Raw genomic sequence first — 10,347 nt, 5'->3', positions numbered from 1 at the left:
TTTGCACTTACACAAATTGCATCAACCATACAATTTTCCAGGGCATGCAATGCTTCCTGCTGTAGCTCTAGGTACATTGCATTCCCCTCACATTTTTGGCATCAGGGACTTGGAATATTGTTCAGGGAAGGATCCTGGTGAAGGGCTGGCACAGGGGATGAGGATGAGGAGGAAAAGAGTTTGGTTGTGGAGGAATCCCAGCATCCATTGCTCATACAATCTTTTATTAAATTCTCACACGGCTCCCTTCACACCTCATACAGCAAGAAGCCAAACACGCCTCGTGGCCATTTGCTCCCCATGGACATCGCCACAAGCCTGCACTGGCACTTGGTGCTCAGACTCTTGGTGCTGCAGAAAGCAGGTGAAATGCATTCAGCACAGCAGGAGGCATCTCACGGCTTCCTCATAATTACATTTGTGAAAGTGCCGCTGTGGAGAAGACAAACCTGGAGGGCCTGCTCCTACGAGAGAGATTCCTCTTGGGGGCTGATCCCACACAGGTAGGGCCGGTCCTGGGGGAGCGACTGCTGGGAGAATTGCCTCGCTGAGGCGTGCTGCCCAACCAGGGTCTGATTTCTTATGGCAGTGATTAAGTCTACTCATTTAGGGATGTAAAAGGAGTTGGCTCTCTTAATTGCACGTACAGATGTTCCCAGACATAAAGCAGAAGGATGCAGGGAGGCTGCCGCATCCTGCTCACCGTTCTGCACAGAGAGGTCCATGCCAAAATGAGGAGCTAAAAGGACAGGAGCAAAAATAAATCTAAGGAACCTCTCCTCACCTGGAAAGGAGATAATACTGGGATGGTCATAACAGCAGAGGTGGAGAGAAAACAGAGGAGTGTGGTGTGGGAGGATAGAGTTCACCTTGCTATGTTACTTTGCTGGGCTCAGAGCAGGCCCCAGGCCACACATCCATGGTCAGCGTTCAGCCAGCAAGGCCTCACCAGCCCAATCCCAGCCCCACCTCCAGTGGTGCTAATTAAGCGAACAGAATTACCTCCTTCGAAAGAGGAAAGATGGGCACCCACCACTTATTTTAGTAACTTTTCTCCAGAAATCAGGAAGCCAGGACTCGGCCTTCACCTCTACCCAGACAGGTGCATCCTGTCCTCCTTCAGGGCTGCGTTTCAGCTCTAAGTTTATGTTTCTTCACATACCAGAGACTGCATTTTCTGCTGTGATGCCTACTCCTCCATAACTATCTTACTTCTTTTGCTTAACAGTTTCCATTTTCTTGCCATTGTTCAGCACTTGGAGCTGAATCTGGTCTGGAGAGGTTATGTCTGTAATGGGAGCTGCAGAACATGTCATTCTGGGAGATAAACAGTTAAATGCCTGAAGTACTGCTTTTTGGGATCTTTTTTTGTTGTTGTTTCAGGGCATATCCAAGTTTCACGGACAGCTGAAGGTGGTGGAGATGGCACCTTAATTGAAAGGGGTCAGCACACTGCATGTTTTTCCTGCATTAACATTCTGTGCATATTCTTTTTTAAACCCAGAGGCTCCGTCCACTGTTCCTTGTTGGCCTTCCAAAAGTGAACTCCTGGTAAAGGGCTTAAAAGGCAATATTAAAAGGGGAGAGAAAGAACTGAAAAGGGGATTACAAATCCAATAAAAATTGCTCTCAAGAGTAGACAGTATCTGCCGGACAGGAAATATATTTGAGTTTGTGACTAGCTGCAAAATACCTCAGCCACAGAAAGGCTTGAGCGGAGGGTAAGCCTTTTGCTCCGTTAATCATCAAAGACAAGCAGAGGACACTCGGCTTGCAGAGGGATCTAGCCAAAGCCTCCTCATGCATATTGCAGCGACTCCGTCCGTCCGTGCAGGCGTTGGGGTGCTGATGGAGCAGCAACTGCTAGGGAAGAATTCGCTGATGCTTCTTAGGGCCCAGCCTGTGGCTGTGGAAATGAATAGTTTGCTGTCAGAAGGCAGCAGCCAGCCTGTTTAGCAGTTAGTTCACCTGATGCTGGGGGTGTGTGGTGCTCACACAGAGGTCTCTGGTGAGCTGGGGCTTTAAAAGGTCTGAAAATGGGAGGTTCTGGGCTTTTAAGCAGTGCTCTGGTGATAGAATTGGTCTCAGCGGTCCTCTGGAGTGGTGGCAAGTTGTTTGGGTGTCTCTGGAAGGTGTCACCAGCAAATACTGCTTTAACATCCACTGGTTTGTGAGGGATCAAACGTTCGCTGTCACATGTATCCCATGCAGGTCATCACACAGATAACTAAAGCCTCACCATCAGTATTTGCCTATTGTGGATCTGACTGCGTTACCTAGAGGGAAAACCGCTCTGAAGCCCATCACCAGACAGCGGCTGTGACACCGCAGTCCTGCCCGTGCTTCGTTCCCCGAGTGCTTTGTATTCCAGGCTGAACATTTTTAGTTTGGACCCATTCTTTTTGTGGATGCTCTTTATGCTGGTGCCTTTCATCCGACTGGCAGAGCAAGCGGGGGTGGGAAAGGCAGGATGCTGTTGCAACCCCCTCTCTGTGCACCGCGTATGAAGTGGCGTGTGTAGACTTTGTTGGAGTCTTTCTAAGAGCATCTGCCTCCAGTTGGGGTAATTACCACTCTCAAGCTGTAGTAGGGAGTATCTCGTTGATAGAATATGAAAGTGAGCAAAATGTCAGTTCAGCACTGCGTGGAGGCCTCACTGACACACAGGCTGCTTCTGAAATTGCTGGCGTTTTTTTCAGTTAATTGCCTTTTTAAATCATAGTGAAATTGCTTCTATTTGCATGAATATTCCAACAGCAGGATCAGTTTGCTCTTGTCACAGATACTCACTACATATCGTATTCAGTTTTGCTTAATGTGCCGCATTTTAGACGATCAAACTTCTTTTTCCTCCTGGTTCCCTCTCCGAGCGTGAGAAGGGTGAATGCTCTTTTTTTATGTCAGGAAATGTTCTCCCCGTGCCCCTCATCTGCTGCCCGCTTCCCTGCAGGCACCTCCAAAATTAGAAAACAAAATTATCTCAAAAACAAAAGCCCAGACGACCTGTCCTAATAATTAAAAAAGCCACGTGCCTGTGCACACCTGCCACGCTCAGCCTCGTGGTCAGCAAAGAGCAAGCGTGTACGTGCGAAAAGCGCCCTGAACAGCAGAGGACGGCCCTCGGATGTCCCACATGTGCCCCAGTAATCGTGGTGTGAGGGATTCATGGTTGTCTTACTGCTCTTTGCTCTGGCAGCACCGGTGCCACATGCTCCTACTGCAGAGTAAAACAGCTTTGTGTGCACCTGAACGGTCCTTGGTGCTGCCAGGTGAGTATAGCCCTTGTGCCCAGGAGTCTGTGCCATAAATCAGGAGGTGCCTTGTGCTATTTTGTGCAAAGCAACCACAAAATAACGCTGTAGCCTGTCTGCAGGGCAAGAGGCAACAGGTGGAGACAGGCAGCTCAGGGAAGGCAAGGCGCAAGGAGGCAGGGATCCCAGCAGTGGCTGGGCCATAACCCCAAGGGCTGCCCCCATGGCTGCATGCCTGGTGCTGGAGCCCTGGCTGCCTTCCCCCCAGTCGCTGCCCATGACTTGTTAGCAGAAGGAGGATCCACATCTCCCAGGAGATGTCAGAAAGAGCAGCCCGTGATGCCAGACCCACTGCAGGCATCCCAGGCTGGAAGCGCTCCCGTGTTGGTGGCCACATCGCGTGGTCTTAGTGGCACGGCTGGTGTCCCCTGTCCGCTTTGGAGGTGGTAAAGCAGTCGGAAACAGGCCAGACAATCAGTCATCTTACACTGTCAAGTTTTAAGCAGAGAACATTGATTTTAATGGTAGCTCCCGCGTAAAAATTAATGGCACAATAAAATCTTAATTTGGAGTTTGAGAACAAATAATGTAACAGTAAACGGCAGCATCCTGCAGTAATTTGGAAATGAATTAGGCCAGTGGAATCAAACTCTCCCCACTGAGACGCCTTTAATTGATCATCCCCATAACAGCTGCTTTACAAACATATCCTACGAGCCCTTGGTACCTTCCTGGCGAGGCATCCGACATCGGTACGGATCACAGGACATCCCCTGCCTCCCTCCCGGGTCCCAGAGAGGAGGTGCTGGGGACCAGATAAATCAAGCGCAGCCCTGCGGTCGGTTCAAAGAGAGTCTTTGAGGCTTGAACATGCGAACGGGGGAAGAGCAGCCTCTTGCAAGAAGCAGAAACCGCGAGTCTAAAATTAGCTGAGCCCTTCAGATTGGCAATAGGCAAATGGAGAATCCCTGTAGGTGCTCCACGCTGACAGCACTATTAATACAGCAGCCGAGCGCTTGGGTGAGGGTGGGGATCTGGGGGCATGCGTGGAAAGTAATGTTCCTGATGTCTGGTCTCGTTCATCGGAGTGATACCGGGGGCCGAGCTGTGATGTGGGGCAGGAAGGCTGGAGACTTTTTCTGAAATGTAAAAAAATTTGCTGCTTCTTACTTAATTACAGTCATGGCAGTTGCTATGTTGAAATGCTGCTTTAAAAGCCTTTGTGAGTAATTAGTGTCAAAAATATAAGATCTACAAAGCCATAAACTCACAGCTTGGTAATATTACCAAGTACTAATTAAAAAAAAGAAAAAAGAAAAATCTCTCTTTCATGATAAGATTTCCAGCATAGCAGAAGATAAAAACGATGCAATTTGCAGATGATAAGGGGGGGAAAAAGAGGAAACCTGAGGGAAGGATTGAAGAGAGAAGAAAGTCAATATCAACAAGGCTGTAGATCTCTGGGTGATTTGGTAATGGTAAGGGTAAGGGAAGTGAAATATTGGAGTTAAAAGACAGAAATACGGTCAGAAATATATCTTGGGAGCATCCTGTGCTACGAAACAGAGATAAGGTTGAAGATCAGGCATTATGGACGAGAGGGATAAAAATACTGCCGTATTTGGGACTAAATAGCCTGGCATAGCTCTCAGGAGCAGTAAAGTATTTCAGGAGCGTCCTAACTGTCAGAAATAGAGACGTCGCTGGCAGATCTGCACGTGTCCTGTGGCATCCTGTGAGGGATGGCCGAGACCCCATCTGTATTCCTCCTGCCTGCTCTCGTCCCCTCCCTGGGCCAAGATTAGAGGAGCAGACCCAGCCCAGCTCGCGCACAGCAGCTCAGAGAATTTGGTTATTCTGAGATGAGGTGTTTATCCTTCGGAAAAGAGATTAAGAAGAGACCTCATTAAGGTATAAAGAAAGCCCTGCTGGGAATGAAAGATCAAGGCTATTTGGGTTATTGTCAAATACATGTGTCAAGGGCATAAAGCAAGTCTGAAGAAGGACCTGAATTCCACGAAACGTAAGCTGAGTTTTTTTTTTTTAACAGCACTTAATAATGCAATTATAATAACAACTTGTGCTTTCTCATGCCTTCCAATTTAAGATCTGAAATCACTTCGCAAACATGAATTAAGCCTTCCAGGACCATTGTTTGGTACAGAAACCATTACTCTATTTTACAAACTGAAAAACTGAGGAACAATATGTGCACAAGGCAGCCCAGCACGGGCAGGGATATGTCTTTATTTTAATCAAGTTGAGCATCGCCTCTGGGCTTTGCCTGTTAACTGGGTGCAGGAGCTGTCTCCTGATTTACGTAGCTCTTCATAGCACACCTTGCTGCTTTCTGCTGCCTTGACCTTTGGGGGAATGGTGAGGCATTTAGCAGTTAATGGAGAGAAATGCAGAAATGTGGATGGCAAAAACAGGGGGGTCGAAGGTGGCCGTGCAGCCGTGTGCTGCCTTGTTAGCAGGAGCTCTGGAGCGTGGCTGGCTCACCCTGTTCAAGACATCCCTCAGCACCTGTGGGATGAGTTTTTCTGTCCTTGGGGGCGCTTAGCACTGTGGTGTGTGCCAGCAGCGTCACGGGAACCTGGGGAAATTCTAGGCCATTTCTGTCCCATGTGGCTTATAAATGAGAGTGCCATTCAGCTGCCGAGGGAATTCCCTTTCCCCGGTGCCCTGCCTCGTTCCAGATGTACGGCTGAGGAACAGGGGCCCACCTTTGGAAGTGTTTCTCTAGGGTTCCCATGTTCATTTCCAACGTGACAGAGAGTGAAGCTGCAGATGGCTTTGTCGCCCATCACAGGCAGTTTGGAGGCTGGGGTGGCGTGCTGCTCTTCTCACCTTGACAGCGCTCTTGTAGAGGGACCATTAGCATGGGTGGCAAGTCAGCAGGAAATCAAATTGCCCTGCCCTTTACAAGCTGCCCCCACCTGACCTTCAAGACATTATTTTGTTTCCTGGATGTTTTAAATTAAGTGATATTTCAGCTAAGGTGGTTCCATATAAATTGGTTGGGAAAATGCTTGCCTGAGCTGCGCGTGTCCAGCCGGTGCCTTTGGCTCACTGGGGCTGCACCCTGTTCGTGCCTCTTGCCTTTGTTTGCTGGCACAGATTTCTTTCAGATACTGCATTTTTCTCTTTGTTTTTCCCACTTTTCCCCTCTCTGCAGCATGAGAACACAGGCCAGCTTACTTTTGCAGGCATCCCCTGCACAAAGCTTAGTTCCTGTCTATTTTATTGCATGTGGGTAGCCAGGACCCAAGGCAGGAGTCTGCAGGAGGGAGCTATGCCTAGGAGATGTTTGAGCAAGTCCATGGGACGTGTTCCCTGCTGTATCTGTTTCTGTATCTTGAGTTCATCCTCTAACAGTAACTCTGAAGCCACGTACAGGAACATTTCCACAGGCTGAGAGAGAAATAATTTGTGGTTTCTTCTTCGTCATCCAGCAGAGTGAATATCCCTGGGGTGTTACTGGCATTTTTCTAAAGGCTGCTTTACAGGAAAGCGTTTGTAGAAAAATTATCTGCCTCATTGTTATTCATGCCAAAATGTTGGGGCAACCTTCCTTCCCTTCAACTGTGCGGCTAATCACAGTGTGGGGCTGTGCTTGCAGCGTTAGCTGCTCACCGCCGTTTGTCAAAGATTAAAAAATAACAATTGGCAGTCACGAAATCAGTGCAGCTACTGAAGTCAGAGCCTCAGACGCAACCAGAGGTCTATGTGTCTCACGGAAGAAGAAGCCATGCAAGCAAGAAAAGCCATGCTCCCTGTGCTGCTCCGATCCCACCGGTGACATTGGTGGAAGAAATCTGGGCTGTATGCCGGGAGACACCGAACCCATCAATAAGCAGTGGAAAACGAGGAGGGTGCGTGTTCAGAAACACTTCAGGCTTTGGGCTAAGTATTTCTAGAGAGTTTGCTAGGAACAAAAATCCAATTGAAATCAATGGCAGCCTATCTGCTATGTAATGGCAAACCAATACAGCGTGGCATTTGGGTACAGCCTGTTCTCACCTGCCTCTGCGCTAAGCAGACAAGCTGCTGTGAGCTGCTCCGGCTGAGAGGTGTGCGTGTGAATTACAGCCTCCAGCAGGGAGGCACGGGTCCCACCAGCTAAGCCTGCAGCTGAGCAAAAAGGCTGTGACCACCTGGCTGGCCCGGACCAGGGCAGAGATGCTCACAGCCCCTTTTGGTGCCTATCAGCAGCAGCAGCGGTGTGTGCAGAAGGAAAGAAGGGCTATTCATCTCCCAAAAGAAGGGCTGTTCCCCTCCCAGATAGATAAGGCACTTCAGCAGAAGCTGGGGTTGGATTTTCTGGCAGACCCTTGCACTGCACCTCTGTGATGTCCAGGCTGAGCTGGAGCCAGCTGTTTTCCATCCAAGCCCTTATTTACTCCGGCTCTCAGCTGTTTGAGTGATGGCCGAGCTCATCTTTAACGTAGATGTAGGGCTGGGTGGCAACGTGCTGTTGAGAATGAGTTGTGGGCATCTCACAGACTCTCTCAATCTGACATTATTGCTGCATGAGAAGGGAAAAAAGAGGATAAAAATCTGTGGCAGGCCTGGCAGGTAAATCCTTGCGAGAAAGAACAGTTGCCCATCACACCCTGGTTGGTATCGGTGTGAACTGAATGTTTTTGGGGTTGTGCTGCCAGCACTTCGGGCCAGCCAGGGCTGGGGGCCACGGATGGAGGCAGGCTGGGCTAGGTGGTGTCCTGGTGGCGGTGGCCGTGCAATCCCAGCGTTATCTCTGCATGGTGCCCAGCTGAGATGGGAGATGGAGGGTAATGGCAGAGGGGAAGCGGTGCTGCAGTGCTTTGGAGGACAGTCCTGGCCAAGGGAGGCCAGAAGCAGGCTGGTGGGCAGAAAACGTGATAACGTGACTGCTTTTGCACCAGCAGGTCTGTGTTATGTTCATTGTTTGGCACTAGGGACATACTGAGAAGGTTCATGCATCTGAGCTTCAGGTGCAACTGATGCTTTCAGGACATCTGTTTGCTCAGCTGAACCAAATTTTGGGAAGGTGATCGTCATATTTACCACCAACCTGGGCAGCTCTTTCTTTGGACCTTGAAAAATTGTCCAGGGTTTGGGTTTTCACTTCTGTAATGCAGGCCGGGAAGCTGGGACAGGAAAAGGTGCTTGAGTCCAGGCTGCAGTAAATTCTGCAAGAACTGACGAGTTGATTTGCTCTCCTGTCTTGTTCCAGCCATCGAGATTTCGCAGATCCCACAGCCAAATGAAGGGTCAGTGTGGTGGCGGTGAGGGATAAGCTGGGACACCGTGCTGCCATTGTTAGTATTCAGGTGGAGTCGTGCAAGATCAGAACTCTAATCTCTTGTTCGCCTGATTCAACTCTTGTAGGGTATCAGCGAATCAAGGTGACCTCTAAAGCAGAGAGGCCCCTTGGGACCAGCAGCTCCAAAGACAGAGAGCGGTGGTGGTGCACAGCAGAGCCGCGTGTCAGCGTGCCCGTCCTGCGACGGGGCATCAGCACAGGGAGGTCCCGTAAGGCCATAAGGCTTTAGGAAGCAGGGAGAGGGGAAGCTCTGACTTATTTGTACTGTAAGTAAAAATCTGCTGTTGTTTGTGCTCTGCTGGTGGTCCGCCTGGACCCTCTGATGGAGCAGGAGCAACTCTTTCCTTACAACTAAGAGCTACTTCTTGGCAGCTCCCCTTGCAGCACGGCTGTCACTGCTCCTGGTCTTCTCACTCTGAAATGCCCTCACCGTTGTCCTGGATTTCCCTGGGAGAATTTCCCCCTGTTTCTCCCCACACTTAACAGGAGTGTCAGCATCCACATGATTCCTCACGACTCCGAGACTGCCTTCCGCCGGGAACCTGCCTGCACCAAAGTCCCTGGCACAGTTTGAGCTGCAGTTTTGTCTGATCCTTTTAAGAGTTGGGAATGGCTGTTTTGATGTCTCATATCTGTGAACATGAAAGGCTCCTTTCCCTCTAACTGTGCATTGGGCAGGGCAATGCCTGTCTCTCCTAATCAAAAATGTAATCAAAGATCTCACTTCTCGTAAAAAATGTATTAAAAAGAAGAAACGATGCGGCGTCTTTCTATTGGCTTCGCTGCTGGTTTGCTCTGGTTTCTACTTCTGTGCTGCTCCCTCCTGCCTTCCACAAAAGAACCCCTGCCTTCGGTTTCCCCATGTCTTGAGAGGTTTAATTGCAAAATGTTGAGCTTTGAAAACAACAAAAAAAAATCATTGTATTTGATTCAAGCGAAATATCGATTGTCCTTGAGTTCCCGCACCGCAGATATCGGCGGCGTTTTGTCAGCGCAAGGAGCGAGTAAAAAGATCACAGCAAGGAATAAATATTCCAAGTGGAAGGAGAAGAAGCTGAGCCAGGAAAATAGCGGTGCCCCATCCCTCCCTCTCCCACAGCTGCTTCTTAATAAATGGTCTGTTGACCTGATGTTAACGTTTCCAGTTTACAGTAAGCAGCATTTCCCTTAAACAAGATCCTGATAAAGCGAAGCGAGGGAATAGAGGGGGTGGAGAGCAGATTTGCAAAACATGCTGGAGTGAGAAAGTCAGAACATACCGTGTGTGTCTCGGGAGTGGGAACATGCCTCAGTGTGTGAATAAATATATAATGTATAGACATATGCTCTCTCTTCTCAGAAGCGGAGCTTTTTGAGGAGTCCCAGACTGCGCTGCTTTCGGCAGCCTGGCAGGGGAAAAGGAATTGCGCGTGCGTGGAGCCTGGCGGAGACGGGTGCTGGAGGGATGGGAGGCCGGCGGTTTGGAGGGAGCATCCTCGCGCCCTGGAAATGAGAGAGGTGACAGAGAGAGGGCTCGGGTGTTGCTCAGGCCAACGTGCAGAGAGCAAGTGGCCTGTTTGGAGAGCCACGACGTGGTTGAGTCTGCTCATTTTCAGCTCACAGACAAGGGCTAATCCTTAGCTAATGGAGATCAGATTTTCATACAAATTCAGATGAGAAGAAAGAGCAGGGGAAGAGGAATCAGATAAGCGTTAGCACAAAGTTATTTGTTAAATGGATTTTTTATTGTTTTCCATGAAGCCTGCACAGAGCTGTTGTCCTCTTTTTAATTCCTCTCCTAACATTTGT

General features: G+C 49.3%; 1 protein-coding gene and 1 long non-coding RNA gene across 2 annotated transcripts in view; both read left to right on the top strand.

Annotated features, from left to right (window-relative positions):
• Positions 1-10,347, top strand: part of MAD1L1 (mitotic arrest deficient 1 like 1) — a 346,583-nt gene that overhangs the window by 318,107 nt on the left and 18,129 nt on the right. The window lies entirely within an intron of this gene.
• On the top strand, positions 6,946-9,882 carry LOC137864897 (uncharacterized). The gene is made up of 2 exons (XR_011101681.1): positions 6,946-8,506; positions 8,625-9,882. It is a non-coding gene; the product is annotated as an uncharacterized lncRNA (long non-coding RNA).

This window comes from Anas acuta, chromosome 15, assembly GCF_963932015.1.
Source record: "Anas acuta chromosome 15, bAnaAcu1.1, whole genome shotgun sequence".
In the NCBI taxonomy this organism is placed as follows: Eukaryota; Metazoa; Chordata; class Aves; order Anseriformes; family Anatidae; genus Anas; species Anas acuta.
The sequence above is the reverse complement of the archived record's forward strand: the minus strand, read 5'-3'. Positions and strand labels throughout refer to the sequence as shown.